Source organism: Heliangelus exortis, chromosome 3 (assembly GCF_036169615.1).
Source record: "Heliangelus exortis chromosome 3, bHelExo1.hap1, whole genome shotgun sequence".
Classification (NCBI taxonomy): domain Eukaryota; kingdom Metazoa; phylum Chordata; class Aves; order Apodiformes; family Trochilidae; genus Heliangelus; species Heliangelus exortis.
Window position 1 is genome coordinate 20,933,755 of NC_092424.1, and position 25,446 is coordinate 20,959,200.

The following is a 25,446-nucleotide window of genomic DNA, read 5'->3' on the forward strand; positions in this document are numbered from 1 at the left end:
TCCTCTTGTATTTCTGGGCTTCTGATTTCAGATGACCAAGGGTCACCACCAACTCAAGTTAAATCTAGTGAGTGAGTTTGCCAGCTCTTGGCCTTCTGCAATTTGTTGTTGTTTGATTTTTGGTTTTTGTTTTGGGGTTGTTTTTTTGTTTTTTTGTTTTTTTTTTATGTGGTAGTTTTGTTTTTTTCTTTTATTTATTTATTGAAAAGTAAAACTGCAAATTAATGACACTACCAATCTGAAGTTCACAAACCTAAAGGTTTAAACTTGTTATGGTCAAAAAGGGAACTGTGGTAATTGACACAAGTCCTTTAGATGTTTTTCACAACTCATATGAAAATCCTCAACTAATTTACATCCAGTGATCAGTTCTTCAGCTGCAGTACTATATAACTAGGTCCTGAAATTAAGATTGTGAATTCAAGAAAAATTCTGTGATTTATATATAGGCTGTCATAGCGACAGATGAAAATGAGTAAAATTAGTCCTTCATGGTGAGCGACAGATGAAAATGAGTAAAATTAGTCCTTCATGGTGATATTCTAATGACTATTAAGACAATTTCTTTATACTGACTTAGAGACAGTACTCGTAGCTTATCTATCTAATATGTGCTTTCCAAATAAAACCACACAAATACAGAGGAATGAGATTTTTAAGCAAGCTTTCCTCTGTCTGGCCCCTCTGCCCATTTGGGCCAAATTCACAGTCCAAAGATGTGTTGAAGAAAAGGTTCTGTAGTAGTCATTTCAGCAGTAACCTTGCTCCATCACTCAACATGACAATATTTGCTCAGTACGTGCCTAAGCATCTCCACTCCTCCAAACAAAGAAGAGAGTGATTTTAGTTTCTGCCACTCTCAACAGGATTTTACTTGCTTTAACTCCCTTGCTAGTGCCAGGACACATAGAACATACAGCAGCCTTAGGGAAGGAGCACAGCAAGACAGAGCTAGCCTGTGGCTCTGCTGACCACCCATAATCCTGAAGCTGCTGCTGGCTCACAGCTTGGCTCCCAAGCCTGCAAAGCTGAAGGAGGCTAAAAGCAAGGGACTTCTTTAGCAAGGTACCCTGCAAAAGCAGCCTTTCATTTCTGAGCAAAAAAATCACCTGCTACTGTTCAGAGTGCAGAAATACAGGACTTCTCCCACGATTGCCATAAAAATACAGGCTTGCAAAAAGAAGGAATGTTTAAGTTACTTAGTTTAGGGTGGGGTTTTTCTCCCTTCTAGTGAAAAAAAATTCTGATGAGGCCTTTCTCAAATCAAAGAGAGAGAACACAAGAGACAGGTAGGTTTTGGTTTGTAAGGTAAAGCATCTGGAGTTCCCACTGACATCAGTGGGAGCTTCTATTACCTTCCCTACCCTCAAGCCAGACCTTTGCCTGGGTGCAGAGCTGCTCACAGGAGGTAGGAGAATTTTCAGAATGTGTAAAAAATAGAAGTCACAGCTGTCCTGTTGATTTCTACAACAAACATAATGAGCTGGATATTGAGACACAACCATTTCTACACAGAACAACCAGAGTGCCAATGTTCATCTGACAGATTGGAATCTGGATAGAGCCATGTCCTCTCCTACACCTAACAAGTGCAGGGTTTGAGCACATACAAAGGGCAGCACACACCCCCACGTTTGTTTCTTTCCCTGGCTCAGGTCATAGTCACAAGTAACAAAAGTGAACAACAGATTCTAGCACCTCCCTAATGGTCTCCACCTGTCTTTGCTGTATGCAATACAGAAAGAAAAATATTCATCCCTGTTGGGTAACAGTGTCAAAAGGTACAAGTGCAGTCTCCTCATTGAAATCCTTCTATGTATCACTAGAGTTCCTGGGGTTTTTTACAAAGTGAACAACAAATTAGTTATTACACCCACAGCCTTTAGCTAGGTGTGGGAACAATCTATGGATGAGATTTTGATGCATGCCCTTATCACCTTGAAGCAGAATCTTAAATGAGAGAAAATTTATTGCAGGTGAATATAAGAATATTTTATAAATTTATTTCAAGGGGAATAATTTCTTCACTCTAATCCTAAGCACTTTCCTCCAAAAAAGTATTCTGAAATCCAGACACATATATTGGCCCAGTTAAGACTTCTTTTTTGGAATATCTCTTCTACCCAGTTGTGTTGTACACATTTCAGCAGAATCTCTTTTTTAAAGTTCCAGGCAGCACAGCTGCCATTTCCAAGTCCTAAATGAATACACAGGAAAATAACTTTTTGGATTACTAACAGATAATTAAAACCTTCCAGAGGACATCAGTTACTCCTTCTGACACTCCTAACATTGGCTTACTAACATTGGCTTCCTCTGTGATTCCCCTGAGTTTCTGTAGAAAAAACAGATGGATCTGACCCATCTTTCAGAGCTACTCACCCTTAAGCGCAGGAAGCTCATCCAGGTTTCAAAGAGAAGAGAAGTATGGGAAAAGGTGGTGGGCATGTGGGGATCTATATAGCTTGTAAAAGCCTAATGAAAGTTAATTAGTTAATTAAGCACTCAGGACCTGAAGGGCTGCCTCTGAAGTGACCCAGAGAACTCCCACATCCTTGAACAATCTGGAGCTTTGTTCCCACCTGCAATCAGTCATTGTTTGTTATTATTTTCTCCTTCTAATGTCTGTAGACATTCAGTGCTCTAACCCAGATAAGATTTTCAACACAGGTTGTTTGCTAAGCACTTCTGAAGTGAGGAGCAGTGTAGTCTCCTGACCCCAGCAGAGAACCTGGAGTACCCTTTCCAGCATTTATAGCCCCATACTGGGAGGTCTTCAGGGAAATCACTGAAGTTGCCTGTGTCTAATTTACTCTTCATAACACTACCACCTGCCCGTTGCAATTCCTACCTCACATTTGAAAAGTGTTTGAGGCAGCCAAATAAAGGAAGTACGAGAACTAAAAAATAGATTAGTCAAGAGGGTATCAAACCAAAGGCTGAGTACTCCTTGGCAGAAGAGCCAGTGATACATTTTCCATGTGATGAGCTGAAGAGCTGAAACTGAAATCTAGAGCATCAATTCAGGAATATGGTCTTAAAGTGTGATGTTAGCTATACCAAGCAGATGCTTTTACAACTGGCTATATTGAAAAACTGAGATGTACTCTATCATTATATAGATTTGCACTGTCTAGTTAAAAAATATATTCTATCATGCTACAGTCTCATTCAAATGAGAATTTCCATTTCTTTTGAAGAGCATAGGTCATATTAATTTCCTTGACAATGTGGGGTTTCTTTGTATCTGGTGAGATGATCTTCAGGACACAAACAAAATTTTTTGCAAGCAGAGAGAGGAGAATATATTTCAATGGGACAAAGAGGTGCAGAAGCTCAGAGGTGGAACCGTGGAAGCATCACTTGCCCATGGCTGTATTGGGAGAACATCCTGGTGAGGTTTTCTTGTTCAGTTCCGTGCTACATCAGAAGGGACTGCAGTGCTTCTTATGCAAATATTGCACATTTTCCCACACGTGGAACCAATGGTGTTGGATATGCCCAGAGCAATGGCTAAGACAGCCTTAGTTTTTGTCATGGTCTTTCCTCTCATGTCAGATTTGCTATCAACATTTTCTTAATTTTGGAAATGACTCAGCAAAAGGAGGAAGAGTGCTACACCATACCTCAGGCCTATGAATAATTAAAACGTTTCTTACATCACTGGCAAAGAACCCATCAATGTTTTCTTCTTCAACATAAATTCCACTGTGAATTCCACTGTGGAGTCCTACTGCTCCCCCTCACTTGCTCTGTCCTCTGTCTTTTTCCTGACAAAACCTGTGACACGACAGTTCTTAAATAAATCAGCCCCTGGTTGTGTTTTATGATGTCATGGTGAGCACAGACCTGACCCTTAGTAATCAGCATCTCAGCACACCAGGAAGCTTCCTGCTTTAACCACTCCAGCAGCCAAGCAAACTTGCCTACACTGCAGAAATGATGTGAATTACCTCACCTCTGTGTATCGTAATAACCCTTACCACACATTATGCCAAATGTTTAGCACTGAGCTGCAAGGAGCCAAAATGCAGACAAAAACCCAATAATGTCTAAAACAGAGTTCAAGAGAAGTTGGGTCCGCGCCAGGCTGCGGAGATCGTTCCTCATGTCAGCCTCAGATCTGACTCTTGTGCATATGAACTAACAAAAGGGGCAGGGAATAAAACAGCATTTGAATTATTCTCTCAGAGCAGGTACTTAATAATATCCATGTTTCCAGCATTTGAACTATTCTCTCAGAGCAGGTACTTAATAATATCCATGTTTCCAGCATTTGAACGTTACGCTTTTATTAAGCAAAAAACCACTCCCACCAAATATCCCTCAGTTGCAGTAAAAGCTGCAAGCATGATTTTATTTCAGCCTGTGAACAAAGCCATATGGATTTCATCTGAGGGATTTGGGGGTTTTGATTCTTATAAAAGTCATGATGTCAAACAAAACTTCAGATCAGCCCCAAAGCATATTCAATGTGACAGCTGACAATGGAAACTACACAATGACATTCTTTGGCCTAGCAACATCTTCAGGCTCACAAGGAACTGAGTGCAAATGTGCATGGTTTTCAGCTTTCTAAACCCAAACGAAAGGCGGCGTCTGACACTTGAATTATGCCATCCCACAGCTGGGGATGCGTTTTGACAAAAATGTTTCTCATGGCCCCAAGCCGTTCTCAAACCTCTTAGCAGGTCCAATAATCTTGAAGAAACTGCATTCACATGCCCCTCCCTACACAGCTTTTCCTGCTTTTGCATACACATCCATTCATCTCCCCAACCATAACCTGCAATAAGCACTTTATAACGCCCACAGTTTTTGCAGGGTGTGCAGCCCAAAGTACAGCACTGTGAGTGAGGATGTTTCTCCAAGGGCTTAAGCTCATAATCATTGAGCACCTCTAGCACTTTCCAGTTGCTTCCTTGACATTAATCCAGAAGGAATAGAGGCCTACTCTAAAAATATGTCAGATGCTTCAAAAAACAGGTCTCAGGGGGCTGTGAGAAATGCCTCTTGAGCTGTGGCTACAGCCAGTGAGAGGGCAACGGGCAAAGAAAAATACAGCATCAGAAGAACTTTTAAACACAGCAAAAAACCTACCTGGTTTTGCATATGGTGAGAAGTTGCTTAGAAACACAGCAGTACATTTAGGGTTATTATGCATTCAAAACAAAATTCAGGATATGAAACTAGATCTAGGTTTGTTAACTATGTGCTTTTTTATTCAGCCCAGCCAAAAAGACAAAAAAGGCCTGTTTACTTCTAATGTCAAAAAACTTACTACAACATTCATAACAGCTGGTCAGACTACTGAACAAACCACTCAATTAATCAGCTAACTACCGTATGTTTGAAAGAGACAACCCACATTTCCATTCCTAATAATGTGCAAAATATCAATTAGTTCCGGGACAATTCATGAATAAAATTACTGGTGTTCATAATTAGGCTTTGCAGTTTCCAAAAATTCTAGGTACTTTTCACACACCGTTTATCAATATTCTTTCTTTAATTCTCTTTGCTTTTACCCCAGTTTTTTTAGAATGATGGCCAAAATAAACAGAGTATTTCCTTATAGTTCCCTCTCTCACTTCCTGCTTATGAAAGAATTTTCACTCATGGCCTCTTGCACTTCTTGGAATCAAATTTCTTCCAGAAATCTGCAGCACTATTTTCCCCAGCAGCTAGAATGCAGCATTTTAATTATGAATAGTATTATTACAATCTCCCTTTCACTCCCCCCATCCCACATTCCTCCCCCTCTGTCCTGGTCCCTCCCAAACCAGCTGTTAGAGGCAGACCTACAAATTTACTGCTTGCTTCCTTAGTATAATGCCCTCTCAACACTGCTTTATGAGTGCTGGTCTTTCAAAAAAATAAGGAAAAAAAAAAAAGACAGAAAAAAAACCTCTGAAATTTGTGATATAGCTCTTCTGTGTGGTCTATTTTTAGGTGCACTTTATAGGTTGTGAAAGGCTGAATCTATTCCCACAGGCTGGCTTGCCAGAGCTTGGAGGAACACAAGAAGGGCCTGGGGATCCTGGTGCTCAGTGCAGGCTCAGGAGGGGGCAGCAGCCCCTCCAGCAGCCACATGGGTCACCTACACACAGATTATGTCCCTAACTCCCTTAGTAAACTGGTAATTCTTCAATTGGTTTCCAGAACTGCTTAAAGCAACTGAAAGAGATTTCACGGTCAAGTTTGAGTTTCCCAAATGATGAAAAAGTTTGATGGGTCGGGGAGGGGGAATTAATTGTGAGGGCATGGGAGCCCTGCTTCCAGAGGCACTGCAAACTGAGCTGCTGAAACCAGCTGAAAAGGGTCTTCAGACTGAACTTCTTGCCAAGGACAGACTCAGATAACACTGTTTATATAAGACAACATTCTAGGCAATATCATTTTGAGTTAAAAGCATGTATTTTATTTTTTGATATTGCTGACAACAGATGTATTTCAGCTAACATAACTGTTTGGGATGGAACTGAAGGAGAGCACAGGCAAAATGAAGGCTTGTAAGGGTTGAATACTAAATTTTTTTCATCTGTCACTTTGCAATTAAGACTCAAAATCAGTTCTCTAGGAAGACTCTACAGAGCTGGAAATAACAAGGTGAATATATTCAGTCATGCCAGGGCTTTCTTTAATCTGCCACACATTTTGGGGGTTATTTTTCTATTCATCGTATTGTTTACAAGAATGTCATTGTCCCTATCACTTAAAAGCTTGAGGTTAGATAGGGGAAGTGTGATAAAAATATTTGGCACCTTGTACAGAAAAGTTATATGATCAGATAGAGAAAATAAAGGGATTTCTGATAGGGCAGAGATTAATATAAACACATGCTTCTCAGAATGATTTCTTGACTAAACCTCTTCAGAGTCCTTTGTTTCAGCAGTTAGAAAGTGCCAGTTCACTAACATTTTAAGAGACTAATAATCCTAACACCTAGTATTATTTTTAGCTTATAATATTACTATGTTGGCCAGGAGAGAAGCAAGTGAAAGAGAAGATATATATTTAATACTTTTGGATTTAGATATTTGAATATACCTGTGTCTAAACACTTGGAGGGGAAGGGGGCGGAAGTTAAAACATCCTCAGACTTCATAGGAATTCTAATTGTGTTTCATCTTCAGTATGTTCAGAAAGAAAATTCTTTTCTGTAAAGGTCTGTAGAACATGTATCTTGGAGCAGTAGCAGAAGCTGGCTTAACACATTAATTGAGTGTATGGAAAACAGAGTTATTTTATAAACACATAAATCATCCAGCCAAACAAGCAAGTATGTTGGAGTTATGATCAATCAAAAACCCTGGATAAGCAAATTCAGAGTAGCAAGTACAGACTGTGTACGTGTAGTTGCCAGATCAAATATGTTTGCAAACCTCACAAACTCAAGAATTACAAATGTCAAAAGCAGGATTACAAAGAAATTGTTCAAGAGCCAAGAGAAGGGACTCATTGAATAAATAGTTTGAAGCAATCTTTGTGACCAGCTTTAGCCCAAGGCATTCTTTAGGATGGTTCTTGTCCTTTTAAGAGAGAGCATGGTTGCTAGAAGATTTTGTCAGATTGCCTTGTACTGTTGAACAAATAGGCACCTTCAAAGTGCAAGATGCCTTCTTGGAGTTTGAAAAAGAAAGAAAAAATGTCAAGGTAAATAAAAATTTGGAATAATTGCTCCAAGCTTCACTTACTTATGTTGCTTTACTTGAAGGGCTTGTACACCTGAAACCTTGTCTTTTTCCTACCTACACATAAGCTATTTCTCCCTATAAGGGTTACGAGTCCATTTGCTAAGCCCATTATAGAACTACAACAACAGGCTGCTACTGTCTTAAGGGTAGAGATCACAAGAAGTTCAGCATTTTGAAAGTCCAGAGATGTTTTCTGAGCAAGTGTCCTTCCTTCAGGGTTTTTATCAAAGTCACTTTATCTCAGCCCAGAGAGCCAAAAGCTCTATCTAGCCTGGCCAAGTAAATACAATTCACCTAAGAAAATCTTGAAGCTATCTTGAATTCCTAAGTAAAAATGATGAGCAAATAAAAATTATGAAGATGAGATTAATATCTGGTGGGGAAAAGTAATGAAATTTGCCATACCTGACTGCTACATGATCAAAATCAGTCCCTGAGTCTTGTGTCTACAGCTGACTGATGGCTGTGTCTCAACAAGAAAGCCGCTCACTCCTCTCATTGTCTAAACCTCTCTCCCATGCTGGGAGAGGCACTGACTCTAAGAGTGACCTACATCACTTGCCTTTTGACTCACTTTTCAGAGAAATCACTTTTCAGATTCAGAAACTAATTTTTCTGATCAAAAAATTAAAACCCATACTGGAGGTCTGGTAGTTTTTTGATGCAGAAAAACACAAACCCGTAGCTTGATTGGATTAGATTTTATTTTCTCCTATAGCAATTTCTCCAACACTAATTTAGCAAAGCTGATAAAAATCAGTAGCTACTTCTTCCCCGTATGTAGATACTTTGATGAATTAAGGAATATAACTTGTTTTTTAAAGGTGTTGGCCCTACATACTCTCAACATGTTCCATAATTTTATCTGACCATATATTCCCATCCCTTGTCTTTTCATTTTGTTGCTTTTCCTCAGCGTTACAGTCATCTATTATATACTGCTTTTTCTTCCTAGTGGTTGATCTTGCAAATGCTTTCTCATACAAAGAATTCCATTGATTTCAACAAGACTCTTCTTACAAGTAAGGTTTTTTTAGTATTGGACCCTAAGCTGTACATTTTTTGAAGCAGGAAATCCTATTTATCTGCTTTGTAAGAAATGATAAATAATAGCCCCAAGGGAGAAAACTCACAAGAAGTAGATGGGGTAACAAAACTTGCATCAGGCATACATATACAATTAGGTTTCTTTAGACTATATTTCTTTCCAGCTTTTCCAGGGAATGGACGAAAAATGAAGTTTCAGAGGTGGGGAAGTTATAAATTACATTCCATGAAAAATACATCTTAAAGTAGATTTTTTTCCCCTCTAGATTTCTTTCCCTCATCAGTAAGCAGCTGAGTTTTAGACTTGTTTCTTTAACACTATCACCATACTGAAAGATTCCCTTTTTTATTTATTCCCTTATTTATTTATTTTGTCTTTAAAGTGTAACATAAATTCTTTCAAAATAGATATCATGAGGACAGGCTTTACAAATGATTTCTCATGCCCAGGTGGCACGGGAGAGGTCTTCTGAGGGCAATTCCCGTGCCACTGGTGCTGCCACCCGCCCTGAGCCAAAAGCCCAAGGTCTCTTTGCAACTGCCAGCACTGAAAATGTACAAACATGTTGGTAATGACCTTAGCAGAGACTCAGTTCTGGGGCCTCATGTTTCAACTGTTTACCCTCTTCTTTATAATGACAAGTATTATAATCTTTAACTGGGGAGGTTGGGAGGTTTTTTTGGTTTTTAGGGTTTTTTTTGAATAGCCAGACTGGGGCTTTTAGTAGAGACAGTAAGGCTCAAGAAATTGTGTCTCCAAATTATTGAGAGGTGGGGGTACCATACTGGGGTCTCTTACACACAGAGCTTCACTGCAGGGGGGTACCTGTCACCCCTGTGCAGCTCTGCTACAAGCCCCAGAAAACGAAGGAAGGAATGAGGGGCAGCCACATGAGCCCTCTCCCGGTGGTGTGTGCAGCAGAGCCAAACCAGGAACTTCTCTGACAATGGGGTAATTTGTCCTGTTTTATTCAATTAAGCTTATTTGCATATCTGAGGTTAATCTTTTTTCCTGTTATTCTAGCAGCAAATGCACACCAAGAGACACGCTGATACATTGAGGGGAAAATCATATGTTTGTGTATGCCCATCACTGAACTCAATCACAATAAAAGATATGACAAATTATGTGATTCCTTCTCAAAATTGAATCCTGTGATGTTTATGCAGAGCATAAGGATACTTATGCCTTTAATGCAACAAGCCTGCTTTCTATTTACATAGATGAGTGAAACATTGCCCTGGCATTACACAGAGTAAAGTGTGCAAATTCTAAGCCCTTCCACAGTCTCTGGATGTAAGAGTGCATTCATATGTTTGTGTTTAACATGAACAAATTTATGATCTGATGTGGATTCCTCTGAGTACAGATGTATTCCAACTATTTGCTGAGTCTTAATTTTGAAGGAACAAATGTGAATGCTTTGGGAAGTGGGGAAGAAAGAGTTATTTTCTGTACATTTTAAGGATTTTCAATGTAGTGCATGTTCCTTTTTTTTTTTTTTTTTTTTTGATGGGAGTGTGTTAAGGGGTGTCTGTGACAGTTCAAAAGGTGCAAGTACTGAGAACCAGTGTATCAGTAGAAAGTCAAGACTGGGGAAGTAAACCAAATGCCTCCAAATCTGTTTATTCATTCTTGTAACTGCAGATAGTCCAGGTTTTATGAACACTGAAAACAGAAACATCCACCAAAAGGTCTTTTGCTGTTGACACTGCCAACAGTTGCATAAAGCAATCCACATAAATCCACAACATTACTCCCAAAATCATTTTAGACAAAAATGGCAGTTTTTGTGATTAGGGCTTCTGTAGGAAGGCAGAGAGGGAGAAAAAGCAATCTCTTGCACACAGCCACACATCTGTCTGGTGAAGAGTTTCCTTGTGCCTCGAGGAATCCCTCCGGATATTAACTCAGTTCTAGTTCTCAGATGCACAGAGATGCCTGCTGCCCAAAGAGGATGTGAACCCAGCAGGGATCATGCCTCTCTGTGCCTGTGGTCCCTTTTCCCCAAGTTGTTTCCCTCAGTGTTATGTACAGAGAGACAAGGGGCTTTACCTATACCCACTTGAGTCAATCTTAAAGCCTTTCTGTGCTGATAGCGTGACTTAGAGGGCTCACTGCAGATCCCAGAACACATATTTCAGTCTGCCACTTGTGGTTCAGGTTAGAGATAACTACATTAGAATAGGATATATTTTAGGCTCAGGATCAAGGTTTACATTTGAGGCCAAATCAAAGGAAAAGTCTGATGTTTCAGTAATCATGAGAAACTGCCTACTCGTACTGATATGCTATCTGTTTCCACAGGGGCTGTAATCTCACAGATCAATCTGATTTTCCTGAAACTTTTGCCATCTTTAAAAATGGGAAGTGGAGAAGGGCAGCTATTTTTGTAGTTTTAAATCTGCTCTGGAACGAGGCCCCTTGATGCAGAATTGAAAAAAAGATTCTGAATCCAAACACTTCCTTAAATCTAGTGGGGATTGTATTCCTGCTTTTTATTGTATCCTGTTTCTCATGCATGAAAATACATACTTTTCAATAATCAGTCATCTGCATCAGACTTACATGTCCCAGTGTTGTTTCTTTTGATGTAGTTGGCCGAATTCCCATTGATTTCAGTTGGAGAAGGGTCAGAACTAATGCATGTTACCAAAAACACACAAACCTGTGTTCTGGCTGGTAGTTCTTTAAAGAGATATGGATCTTTTGACAATTCAAAGAATATAACCTATCTTTGATATGATTTAATTCCTGATGTGCCTGCATGTCAGAATGAAAATTTACTTCATATCTTCTGTCTTCCTGAAATACCTTTAAACATTCTGTTCTCTAAAAGTTGTGTCATTTCCCTAGGATACTTTCAATGTGCAATCCAGCACCTTCTTTCTAAAGCCTCTTCTTTGGAGCGAACACCTCAAGTCAACCCACTGAACCTAATTAAATTTTTTGCTGCCCCTGATTATTGTCCTTACTGAAACCAGAAGATACATTGGTTTCCGTGAGCCAAATTATGAGCAGTAATAATGGATTTTATGATCTTGGAAAGAAAGGTTAAATGCTGCTTTCAATAAAGTGAAGATGGAGGGGTTTTTGCAGGTGGAGCAACAGAGGGCTAAGATCATCTGATGAAGCAGGGAGTCCCCTTTCCACCAGGCTTTTAAAACACAGAAAAGTCACTTTACAAGAGGAGCCCAGTGCTGTTACTGAGAGACAGCACTGTAGCAGTGGGTGTACTAATCAGATTTCTTTCAGTCAAACACCTAGTAGAGCAACTGGTACTAAAGTTGTGCATTTCTGTGTTTGCCAGAAGTAGAAACCAGATACAACCCACTGACTCTCTCAGCCAATTAAAAACAACAGTGCTGGACATTGCTTTAGCAGTGACCAAGAGGAAGGACCACAGGACACTGGTGTGGCAGCTAGAGATTGCTGAGACTCTGATAACTGTTCTGTAGAGAATCTAAAATCATCTGACAGTTAAAATTAAGGTGAATGCAGGCTAGGAATGTCCAGAAGAGCAGATACCTAGAGGTAATAGAGTTTGCTAGGGTTTTTTTTTAGGTTGTGTGCCTAATTCCCACAGAGAGTAACAAAATAAAGTAGTCAGAGTATAGGTGGCTATCTATTTTTCACAAAGAAAAGAGTTTGATCCTGGTTTAAAAGTCAAAGTCACATCATCTGGAAGACAGGACTCTTATTTTTAGAGTTAACATACTTTATGCTTCTGGCAGCAGATCCAAGGTAAGAATTTTTCAAGCTCCTTTGTGTTTCAGCTTTTTAACTTCAATTCATTTTGCTACTCTCAGAACACAGCACTTATATATACCACAAAATCTCAAGTTACCTACAGCTTTGATACACATGTTACCAGATAAATCACTGCAAATACATATATATATATGTGCATTACTTTTCCCTAAGGAAATAAGCCCCTGCAATCACACACTTTATCTCCATGTAACTTTTGAAATCGTTCCCAAACGTCAACCACATTTGACAAAGGATTACAGGTCACAGAGATAACCCAGTTTGTAGAAACACATTGATAATCAGTAGGTCAGTACCGTAGCCCAAACAGGAGGACAGACCAAGTTTTGCAATTAAACCTTCTGTATAGCAGTAGGCATCTGGCCAAAGAGCATGCATGAACTAACCAGACAGGCAGTAAGAGTAGACAGTAGTAATCGTGACATGAATCTTCCTCACTAAGTGTCAGGAGTTTTTAGAGTGCAAGAAATTTAATGGATGGAACATGATAAATCCGAAGGCAACTGTGCCTTACTTGATCCATTGCTTACAAAGCAACTTGCTCAGGAGAAGTTATTTGCCTCTTGCTGGAGCTTGTTAGTGCATGGCAGAACTGACTCTAAATATGCCTCTTCCTTTGTCATGGTTCTGTCCATCCCATATCACGTGCTATTGAAAGCAACTTCATGTGTGTAAGAAAGAAGTAGTGTGCTATCAACTTTGCATTCAGTTTCACAAATGACAGACCTTTTCTTTGAAGAGTAAGCCACCTAATGAATGGTTTCAATGAATGACAAAATCCTAAGGTATCATGTTCTCTGAAAAATACTCTGTAGTTGTATTTTTTTTAAAAAAAACTTAATTCAGAAAATAATTAAAATAGATTATCATCTTTTGTGATCCTCAAGGTTAATGTCAAAGGTCAACAGCATGAGCCTGTAATGGGTTTGACCTGAATTAATTAGAGAATGTAGAGCACTTGCATACCAGCACAAATTATAGATTTACTTAAAAAACCCCAAACAATAGCAAATCCTTATGAAGTTACCTTATCCTTGATTTTCCATGTAAAGACACATCAATGCCCCTTTTGAACTAACACAAGATGACAGCTCTAGACCTTCTCCTGTCCTGAAATTTACAACAGCAATATTAATTGACCAGATATCTTTTTCTTACTGTTACTTAAATATGAAATAGAAGAAATCTTTTCATTGTTGACTTTTTGTAAGATGTACGAAGGTGGATTTAAAATCCTGTCTGCTTTTTATTGCACTATAAGCTATACAGCTGTGACAAGCAGCACAGAGGGATTGTTACTGGGTTCTCAAGGTTTCCTAAAGAACTGGAAAAAGTAAGTGCAAAAAAAATGGTGTATTTGTCCACAGAACATTGTTATATGGGCTTTTCAATGAGGATGTGTGAAAAGAAAAACAGTATTTTTAAGGTCAGACAAAAATTAAGGAAGCAAGACATTCTGTTGAGAAACATATAGAAAGCTTCATCTTAACTTCACCTGAAGCCAGTTTTAGCTAAAGGAAAACTTTCAAGACACCATTACAATTCCCTTCTTCAAGCTTCCATCATGTTCTCATCCTAGAAAAATATGTTTTCCAGAGTATGATAAATGCATGTAGCAATGAATAAACCTAATTATAATAATAAATGCTTAACTGAGCTTCCAAAACATACATTTGTATAGATTACAGAGTTTTCCCCAGGAATTTGTGATTTGTGAATCTTTTCTCAAGTTATCCTTGAGAAGTTCATAGTACCAGAATTCAGCCCACAACTCTACCTTCGAGGTGCTGCACACCTGTCCAGTCTACGTCATGGTCACATAGTGAGTTCTGCAACAGAAGACCTTTCCTGGCCATTTTGGCTGGATTCTCCTATTATAACTGTTAGGTAATCCATTAAAATAAATGCTTTGTATACTCATAGAAAGAAATGCAAACTATTTTGCACAGTGAAATTCAGAATAGAGCAAGAATGTGCAAATAGCATTAGCATCAGGTTTTCCTGAACTGGGAGTTCAGTTTTTAACGCATACAAAGTAAATTAATTTTCAAACTCTTGGAAGAATAATTCAGAATTCATTTTAGTTGGTGTTATCCTTTTCAGTGATTTTCCTGAGCTTGGGTCTGCCCTTTTTCTTTGTTGTAATTATAAAACAGTCTCTGCATTACTTTCAGTTTCTCGAGAAGTGAAAGCAAGTGGATCTGTGGTACATGAGTAACCTAACATTGTTGCAACGTGGTTGCTCACGAGTTTTCTGTAGTTTTGTATATAATATAATATAATATAATATAATATAATATAATATAATATAATATAATAAGTGAAAGAAGAAAAGTATATCTCCTCTTGAGAGAATTTGTAGGTCTTGTTTGCCAAAACCAGCTTTCACATAACTCATGGGGGGGATATGCTACATGTACTTGATCCAGTGCATTATGCAAATACTTAAACCTTTGAAGATCTCAGGCAGTTCACCCAGGTTTTCCTAACCTTCCTTTAGGAGGATACAGCATCCTCAGTCTCTGAAACCACTTCTACAAGGCACAGTGTATTAAAGTATTTTAAGATTATTTGTGGAAAAATGGTTTCTTTGTCATTCAAGATGTGTTTTTAGGCCTATAATTTCCTTCAAGTGAGCACAATTCTACTAGCAGCAGTATATTATTTTGACAGTAAGTCAGTTGGCATAAGACTTCATTGTGTATGCCTTTTGTTTATATAATCCTTCCTAACAGTAACAAGGTGTTTACTGTTCAGCAAACACATTTTATTTTAACTGCCAACAGTAAAACTGTCTGATAAAGTTTGATTTAGCTAAAGAAAGCAAGTTCTCATTTAGCCCAAATAAATCCATGGTGCTATAGACAGCTGTTTGGAGTACATAATCCCCCAAGCTCTTATAGCGAGGCAACTCTTGCTATCGAATGAGCGCGAGAGAGCAGGCTCAGCTGTTCAGGATGTGCTCCATTACAAGTGTAATCTATAGCATGGCACTGCCATATTGTGAAAGCATTACTCACAGTCAGCAGCACTGAAGCAAATACTCCTCTGACAGATGCTCTGCAGACTGACAGCTGACACCCGAAGCTGAGCTCTGTAGATTTTTCACTTAACGTCTCCCACAGCCCGGATCGATGTGGCCTGGCTGTCTGCTTCTCCAGCTCTCCTGTGAAGAGATCAACATCTAATACCATTTCTGGGGGATTCTCAGGGAGCTAACAGTCTCCAAGTGGAAAAAGTTCAGATTTCAGAGAAACAATGAACACAGACATTTCTCAAAATAAGAGCATTTTGATGCTTGAGAGAAAGACAAACTCGTAAGCCTAAAGGCATTTTTCTTTCATTTTATGGCTGACTTTATCCTGGAGAAATTTGCCAAAGAAATGTGATTTTTAAGGTTAATACTAAAAAACTTTTGTAGAGCAGCAGGGGAGAAATTGCTGATCTGTCACACGGAGTCCAAAAAAGTTGTTTGTAGCAAATGCAAAGCAAAAAAGACTCCAATATTTGCTTCCTGCCAAAATCAGTATATGCAGTGAGAGTATGTATACAGGCAGAGGCCCTGATGTGCAAAATAAATTGATGCTACAGTTCCATTTTAAAGAAAAGCTGTAGAATCAATCATTTTAATGTAATAACTATAGCAATCTTCTAACCTTAACCTCAAAGCTCTGTCAGTTTACCTCTTTTTTTCCTCTTTTTTTTTTTTTTTTCTTTTATATGACTACTTCATTAGCACTGCTCTTTTTCCCATTGAAGTCACCAGCAGAACCCCTGTAACTGAGAACCAACACTGTCCCATAAAGCCTTTGTGGTTTGGAAAAATGCTTTCAGAAATTATAATTAGTTCAAAGCTAAAATTCAGCAACTTACCTACAGTGAATAAGCACAGAAGAGAACACAAGCTGGTTTTGAAGTCTATCAAGGGAGGTTTAAGTATAATTTCTCTAACGGAATTTAGGGACAACTGGGTTGGATTTTTTTTTCTTTGATATTACTTGTGCCATCTTCAAACAGTCTAGATCCCAAGATTATAATCTTACATTAGATCTGGGAGTTCCTGGGAGGGAAATTATCTCTGCTTCTGATTTCTACCCTGCCACAGTGCACATTGCATACTAAAAACCAAACAGAGGTGTATGTCTTCTGCAAGATTACCAGAGTAGAGTTAATGGCAAAGAACTGAAAATCTTCCTTCTGACTGAGCAGCTTCATGTTTTCAAACCACATCTTACAGACACTTTTCAACTTTGAGTGTGTTCATTCACTCCTTGTTTGGTTGGACTTTGCCTTTAAACTCACATTGCATTAGTGTTTGTGAATGTATATGTAAAAGGTGAATGATTATGTGATTGTGTGATAAATGAACGAAGGCTACTCATTAAAGACACACAGAATGGAAGAGCTGGCAATGGTGTCACAAGAGAGAGAGTCAAATAGACAAGAGTGTTTATAATTTGATTGGAAACTAAGTAATGCCACTGAAATTATTACTGAAGATCATCTGTTAAATTTATTTTCTCTCTGGTTTCCACAAACTGCTGTTGTGTTCTGACTCTTGAGCACACTGTGCTGTGTAGGAGAGAAAACTCTGTGTCTCTGCATAGTCAGACCAGAAATGCCACTTATCTCTACAATGCCAGACCTGATAACAGTGAAAACGCCCTTTAAAACCACCAGCCCTCAGCAATATTTGCTAAAAAATATGAAACATTTTCTTCTCTTGCAGCAGCTTTGCCAATGTAATTAAATTTCTACTGAACATCTCAGTGCACAGTGTTACATACCTGTCTGGACACTCGTACCAGAACTGGGTCAGCAAAGTCTTCAGTGTATCTCAGCTTAACCGATGACATCTGTGAACATGTGGTACATCTGATTTAGAAATGGGGAAGATCTTGTACACACTGCTGATTCATAAGTGTATACTACTATTTAATCAATAAGACCATGCATTAAACACTGCACACTCAGAAAACAAAAGGATTTAAAGGTAGTTGCAAAATCATTGCATACCAATTGCATATCAAAATACTAATAAATATTAACACAATATACTCAATGGATTAGATACTTTATCAGAAAGGCATGCCCTTGTTTGATATGAACCTATACATCTCTAGCTAGGCATAACTGCAAAATTGCTCTGCTTTGTACAAGCTACCAAAATCTCACCAATGAAGATAGCTGAAAGAAAATAGGGTGCAATCCAAAGAAAAAATTGTCATAAAGCAAATTTGGTCTTCAAGGTGGTATGAGATGCAGATGGCCCATAATCAGATTTCCTAAGTGATGTACTTCATCATAAAATTACCCCAATGGTTCAGAGCAGGTTCCTCATCTGGTACTTTTAGAGTCAGAATAAGCTTGGTTTATAGGGTCTTGTTTCCCCTTTAAAGCCCTTAGTGACTGTTACCAAAGAACAACTGCATATTTAATACTCAGCATCACCTCCAGTGATCATTCTCCTGCTGACACTGGTGCTAGAACACCAATAAAAAATTCTGTCCACAAATGGTTAAACAGCTGCAATTAATATGACAACACAGCCAGTTCCAAATAGAAAAGGTGGCACTGTCTGAAGTAAACCTTGTGAACCTCTAAAATAATTTCTGCCTTGAGAAACCCTATGCCTTTGAGTCTGTCTAGATGAGGGCCCATGTATGCTGCCTTTTAGGCTTAAATGCATATGAGGAAAAGTCCAGGCTGTCTTTTTTCTAGTTCCACAGCAACCTAATAAAAGAAGTAGTATGCCACATTGTACAAAGGCTGAAATGAGGATGCTAAGTAGTTGAATTCTGAGAGCTGGCTTTGTCCAGCCCTCAACCTTAACACAATTTCAGTGAGGGTTCATGTTGATTATAGGAAGAAGGCTCTCTGCCCATGTTTGCCAGGGCTCCACCAGCATGCAGGCATCTGAGGGGATTCATGTCAAGGCCACCACTGGTTCCTAGCCTGCAGCCCCAAGGGACCTTTGCTAAAGGATTGTGTTTGGCACACTGACTGTCACGGGTTGCTGCATGATCCTGGAGAGCACCACTTTCCTAGAAAAGCAAGCACAGAGTGGCACAGAGGAGCAAGGAACTTATCTTCTGTGCTGAGACTCAGCATCTTTCTTCCAGGAAGCACTGGAGGGCAGACAGATAAATTTGCAACAGATTGGCAGCCCTGATCCTACCTCTGTCCCTCCAGCAGAACAGAGAGTTTGATAGAGGATGTCTCCAACACAGTGTCTCTTTTTTCCCTTTAGTGTAGCAGTGAGGCACCAAGGGAACAGGAAGGGGAGAAACAGAGGACCCACTATGAGCACAGCAGTTATGAATCAAGGGATTTTGGGATGTAACTGGGGAGCACATATGTGCACCAACTAACCCAAACACAAATGAACTTTTCAACAGTGTTTTTACTGAGGCTTGCAGTCACAAAGAGCAACAAACAAGTCACTAAAAGCCATCACCTTCTTACTGGACACAAGGACTTTGATATTATGAGGCTATTGCTCAAAGAATCTCAAATGCTTGGGTCAAACTGACCTTGGCTGGACATGACAGCCTGCACAAGAGGCTTTGTATATCCCTGTCTTTCTGAAAATCTTGCAGAGAACACTCACACATGCATGCAGCATGTCTGCACCAAAACCAAGAAAACCCTCCATGCTATTTCAACTCCACATTAGGGGTTGAAACATTTGACAGATCTTAATGCTGTGTAGGAGAGTGATTTTTATTCTGCTGTAGTGATTTAGACAATCATCAGCATCTGGGAATAGAAAATCCCCATTTGAGGATATTTTTCTCTGATACTTTGGCCGTTACTAAAGAAGGACTCCCCTCAAGCTTAGAAATTTCTTAGAAGAATCTTTATAGTCTTCTTTATCACCATCTACCTCTACCATTATAGTAAAGCAAATCTTGTTAAAGTTTTTAAGAAGAGCATACTTAAACTAAGTACAGCCTATAGAGAATGTGGGAAAAAAATCCCACAACAATCACAAAAGATAGAGTACATGACTTTAAAATAATTTAACTCTTTTAGAGAGGAATCTGGGTGCATCTGCTTTATGTGTGCACTGCAAACACTATATTAACTCTGGCAGTAGAAGCATATCAAACAAGAACCAGATACATCACAGAATTCTTTACTGTTCAGATTTTATATTAAGTTGTGCAATGAGCTTTGTATTATTGTTGTTTCAAAATCTCAGTGAGTTCTCTGGTCCTTGTCTTCAAGATTGCACACATGTGATTAGCAGCAGTGCATATTCAGGAAGCACGCAGATACAAATAAGTTTTGCAATAGTTTCATGCCCAGCCTTCAACTTTCAGCTTCAGCTTTTAGCTTCATATCTTTAATACAGACTTGTTATCACTATTGGATGCAGCTTGTATTGATTCTTTGAAAAAGGTTAGAAATGGGAGAGGCTTGCCATGCCAAACACTGAGACAATGCTAACATTAAAGATATTTCAGAGTGAAGTACCTTGAAAAAATTTGATATCATGGTGGTTCCCTCAGTTCCTTCAGGAAATTGCACAAAATAGCAAAACATGGGGGAATTTTCACCTGATACCTCATGCAGGTTTTCACTGTCCAAATGGTACTGTTTCATCTGCATGGAGTTACCAGTCAATAGCCCCTCTTAGGACTCCAGTGGAGAAGATTAGTAAAATGACAGCCAGGCATGTTCTGCTTATTCTGTTCCTAGTGCTTCAGCTGTGTAGCTTCCAGACTGAACTTTACAAGTACTCTCTTGGGGACCTGTAGTTGGTACAAGAAAATAAATGTTATTTCACATCAAAAGCTACCATATTTGTATTTTATATCTCTTGCATATACATGCACATGTAGAGTCATAAACCCAATTAGACCAAAGAGGGCATATGCACATCCTTAGAGAGAGAAAGCTCAGTCCTGACACTGTTATGTTTTGGCTACAACTGTGTATATATTTATACAGGCATGTGCATGTGTGTTCTGTCATCATATGGCATCACTGCATTCAGGACAGCTGAAGCTATAAGCTTATCCTTTCTGCATGTTTATGTGACAGAAATGTGGAAGCTCTCCTCTGATTAAGCAAAAGTTTCAAAATACTCCTAATTTCTCTGCCACCCAGAGAGAAATATTTTCTGCATTTTTACAGTCAGGATTTGAACATTTACAACAAGATCATCTCTCCCTCTTTCTAGACTGGGATTTCTGAGCCCCTGTTTGAAGCATACTTCATGCATCCATTTCTCCTGTATGAGGCCAAAAAGGATGATGCACATTCTTTCCTGAGACACATTCCCCTCAGAAGTCTTCTGTGCCTGACATCAGAAAGTGTTTGCAGTTTTCTAGGGTTTTTTGTACCCCTTTTCCCAGATGATATTGGTCCAGCTCTGCGCTTCACTTACACCCTGCACTGGAGCAATAGTAGAGAGGACAACATCTGCACTTGTGTCTTGTTTTGTAAACATAAATGCTCAGGCACACAGGTCTACTTCTAAAAGAACAAACTTTCAGATGAAATTACCTCAAAAACCAAGGTAGGTCTTGCCATTATTCTCCCTAGGTACAACCATCTGTTGTACCTTATGCAAAGTGCCTACCTTCAGATTGTCAGAGGCAGAGTTCAGTATGTATTTCTCTCCTTCTCTCTCTTTTTTTTTTTTTTTTTTTTTTTTTTTTTAAATAAATGAGAACATCACTAAAATGGAACTGGGCCAAATTCCCTGCAGTAGAAGACAGAGGTCAGCTGTGTAGACTTCAGGGTACAGCTTTGCATTTCTAACAGTACAAAATGTGACTGAGTGTTCCCTTGATCTCATTTTTAAAATGTGTTTATTTGATTTTATTTTGCTAGCAAATTTATGCAAGTATGATTTCTATGTAATAATCCACATATTTTTTTAATTACCTTGCCATAAAACCTGAATAACTCCCCCTACTTTGATCTCCAACACATTCTGTAGAATACTGCAGCAGGCATGCCTAAATCAGTTAAGCCGTGCACAGAGCTGTTCCTGGAGGGAAGCTTTCCCACATCAGAAGATTGTGTAATAAAACTTAACACAGCTCATTAATTTTCTCTCTTAACCAATGCATCTGACAAGAAGTGACTTTGAAAACCTAAAGGAATGACACAACTCTTATGCTTTGCGTGAAACATCTGTTTCCAGCTCCTTTGCTATTAAATTGACATCTTTTTATTTGAAAAGTTCCTTTTATTTCCCAACTTCCTGCAATTGGTAATGTATATATCCCAAAGAGCTTAAATTCACAGCTTTTAAAACTTGATTAACTAAATGCTGGGTTATTCCTGTCCCAGAGGGAAAATGCCTCTCTTGCACAGACAGATTAAGTGGTACAACTGTGCTTTTTAATCAATTATTAAGAACTTGTTTATTCAAGCAATGTCAGACTTCATAAAGCATCAAAACAGACTTCATATCCCCAAATAATGTAAACACCAGTGTGATTGCATATGAAAAATATTAGCATTCTTGGATCTGGAAAATCGATAGAACGTGAGCATGTCGTGCTCGCTCTCCCGTCCATGAAGGCCACAGACAATATTATGTTTCCAACTATGAAAACCTACAAAGCTAGTTACAAAAACACAAGTCTTGTGCTTAAGATGTTAAGGTTATTTTCAGCAGAAGCAGAACACCTTAGTTACCATGATTTTTCCTTTTAACTCACATCACTTAACTCCGTGTTCATTTTACACTGCTCCCTTTGACTCGCAGTTCCTGGGACATTGAGGAAGAGAAGACAAAAAGTCCCTGGCAAGTTTTTTCCTGACCATCTTGGGTTACATGCAGATAGCAAGATTAGCTAAATTCTGGAACCTGATTCAATTCTACTCTAAAGATGAAGATGAATGTATTTAATTGCATGAGAAATTTGAATAAAAGTTAAGTATTGTTTTGGGAAGTCTGGTAAACCAGCTACACCCTAGCAACAAATGCAATTTTTAAGACCTTTGAATCTGTTTATACATCCCTGCACCTTGAAAAAACTTCAATCTTCAGCATAGATTAGCATCAAGGGAAACATCTCCAGGCATGGGAGATTATAACTCACAAGTATCACCACAAAATGCATAAGGTTTCATTTTAAATAAATAAATAAATTTTAGTGTAGTTTTCTTATGAACATGGTTGGTAAGGAGCATGGGGAATTCAATAAATTAAAGATTCTCAGCAAGTGTTAAACAACTTAGAAAAAAAAAGGATGTTCCAATTTTGTTGAGAAGTAGGTCAAATGTACTTATGTTTTTTTCTTCCTTACTAAGGAAGGCTTAGCAGGAAACCAGTAAGATGGGACTCTTGATTGTAAATTTTAGTCTATTTAGGGAAAACCAGGTCCATTTTTCATATTATGGTTTCCATCTACTATCTTGCTTGATTAGAGAAGATGCATTTTCTTCTAAATGATCCAAAGAACGTCAGCAAAGACCCAGTCCTAGAAGTCATTGAATCTTCAGACAATTTTAAAGATTAATTGGGCAGCACCCTGAAATCACACCTCCCTCAGTGCAATTATTTAAGCATATAAAGTCCATGCAGGAGCCATTGTTAGATGGGTATCTAAACCAGAAACAACTGGAGAATAGCTTGATTATTGAGAGGGAGATTTTCCTTCTCTTCCTTTTTCCTAGGGTGTGTCATTGGCTTTGCATGCCATGTGAATCAGAGCCCAACGCTGAGCTGCTGCCTGTGAGTTTGGAGATTATTCACTCTTTTGGTCCTGTTTCTAGGGGAAGAATGTGAAATTTTGCCAGATCTATTCTAAACCCTGTCAGTCCCAAGTGTGGGCCATTTTCTTCCACATGCCATACAGATGAACTGCACTCAAAGGAGTGGGCTAGCAAATCTTCTAAACTACCTTTACTTTGGTGTAAGTGGTACCCACTACCAAATAAAGCATGGAGCATTGTACCATAATGGTAATTCATGCTTTTGCTTAATAGTGCCACTTAAATAAAATGCTCAAAAGAAAGACAAAAAGAAGGCGAGGAAAAATATGTCCCTTCTACCATTGCCAAGCTATGCAGTAAGTAGGAAAATAAGGCAGTATGTGTCCAAGATGAACAGTTTGCATAATTTACAGGATCATGGGAACTGAACAGAGTAAGCCAGAAATTTTTTTTGACACGTGGAGATGAATGCACTCCTTAACCCCTGCAGTTTGGTTTTCTGGGGGAACAAGAAGATAGCTGAGAGGTGCGTTACAATATGAATCAACCCTAGTATTTGCACTTTGGTACCAGCTTGGCCCATCACTGGAATTTTTTAAAACCTGGCTTAAACAGACATGCAGGAATATAATTGCATCTAGTGGGGAGCAGACCAGCTGCTTTTTTCCCAGCCCTCTTTGCTGTGGTTCTGATATTCCTCTCACTAGACCTCACTTTATTTTCACTTCCATTTATTCTTATATAACAGGGAAGGTCAACCTTGCTAATCATATATGTTTCATACTAAAATGAAATTACCCACTTTGGGAGTGCCATCTTCACTGCTTAAACACTTCAAGTATTTTACAGATCAGCCACCCTTGCCCCACGAAGTAAGTGATTAATATCACTGTATTATCAATGCAAAAAGAAATAACTTACCCATGTTCACACAGGAAGACTATGGCCAAACTGGTAATTAGACCCAGATTTGCTGCCTCCCACTCTGCTGCACCACAGAAATGTGACATATTTCCACAAGCTGTGCCTTAGAAGATAGGGGGAAAAGAAAGGAAAAGTCATAAAGGGAAAAAAATCACTGAGCCACGTATGGCAATATAAATATCTCTTCTGAGGCAGTGGTTTAGTGTTAGCAAGCAGTAAGGAAAATAAAGGAACTGTCCGAACTTTCCAGGAAGAATTTCTCTCTAGGAGGTCTGAGGAAAGAGGTTCATAAGGCAAAGAACAAAATATTTCATTTGGGTTATTTTTCCCACTGTATAAAAAAAATAAAGAAGGTAGAAATTGCAATTCAGAGAACTAGTGGAGGGGAGAGGCAAGTACAGACAAGCAGAATCATGTTTAATAAAAAGTTTTATAGTCATTCCTAGCAGGATCCTATCCAGCTGGCACATCACAAGCTGCAGTCAGTGAATTAGAGGATGTGTTATTGTTCCAGCAATATCACCTGCAGACCTATTAGCCTCACTTCAGGGACAGCATTCTTTTCCTAGTACATCTAGGCTACCAGAAAGCATTCTGCCATTTTAAAACTTAGTTTCCCATTTCCAGCTGCTTCTTGATATTCCAGCCTCAACTGAGCCCAGTCTGGTCATTCACAACAAGAGAAAGCAGAATTATCAAAGTGCATACTGGATCACATCACTAATGCTAAGGATATTAAAGAATAGAGAACAGTGGTGAAATTGGCACCATGCAGAAAGGCAGCCCAAAATTTGTGCACCACTGTTTTTGGTTGGTTTGGTTTTGGTTTTTTTTTTTACTATACCAAAAGTAACTCACTGCAGTGTGCCAAACCGGGTGAAAGCCTTGCGTAGGGGACTAAGAGAAAAGAAAGTGCTGTCCCACTCTCTTTCAAACCTCATCTTCACATTTCTCTCACTGTTAACCATTTTCTTTCTCTCCTATTTCATCATTTTTCTTCTCCACTAGAGCAGAAATTCAAAACATAAAAAGCAATGTTCCTTTTAGTGTATTTTAAACCCCCACAGTGGAAAACTCCCAGCGTTATTCATAAAGCCTTACTTACTGAGCCTTTGGAATTCATTTGTATCCAAGATACAAAAACCCCAACATACTCAAAGCTTCTGACACAAAGAAACTATAGGTGATCAAATGTGTAATTTAAATGACATGAAAAACCACGTTGCTACACAATGTGACTATACAGAATGACTTCAATTGACAGCTCAGGAATTATGATGCAAGGCAAGCACATGCAAATTGTGAGTCACTCCTCAGAGGATG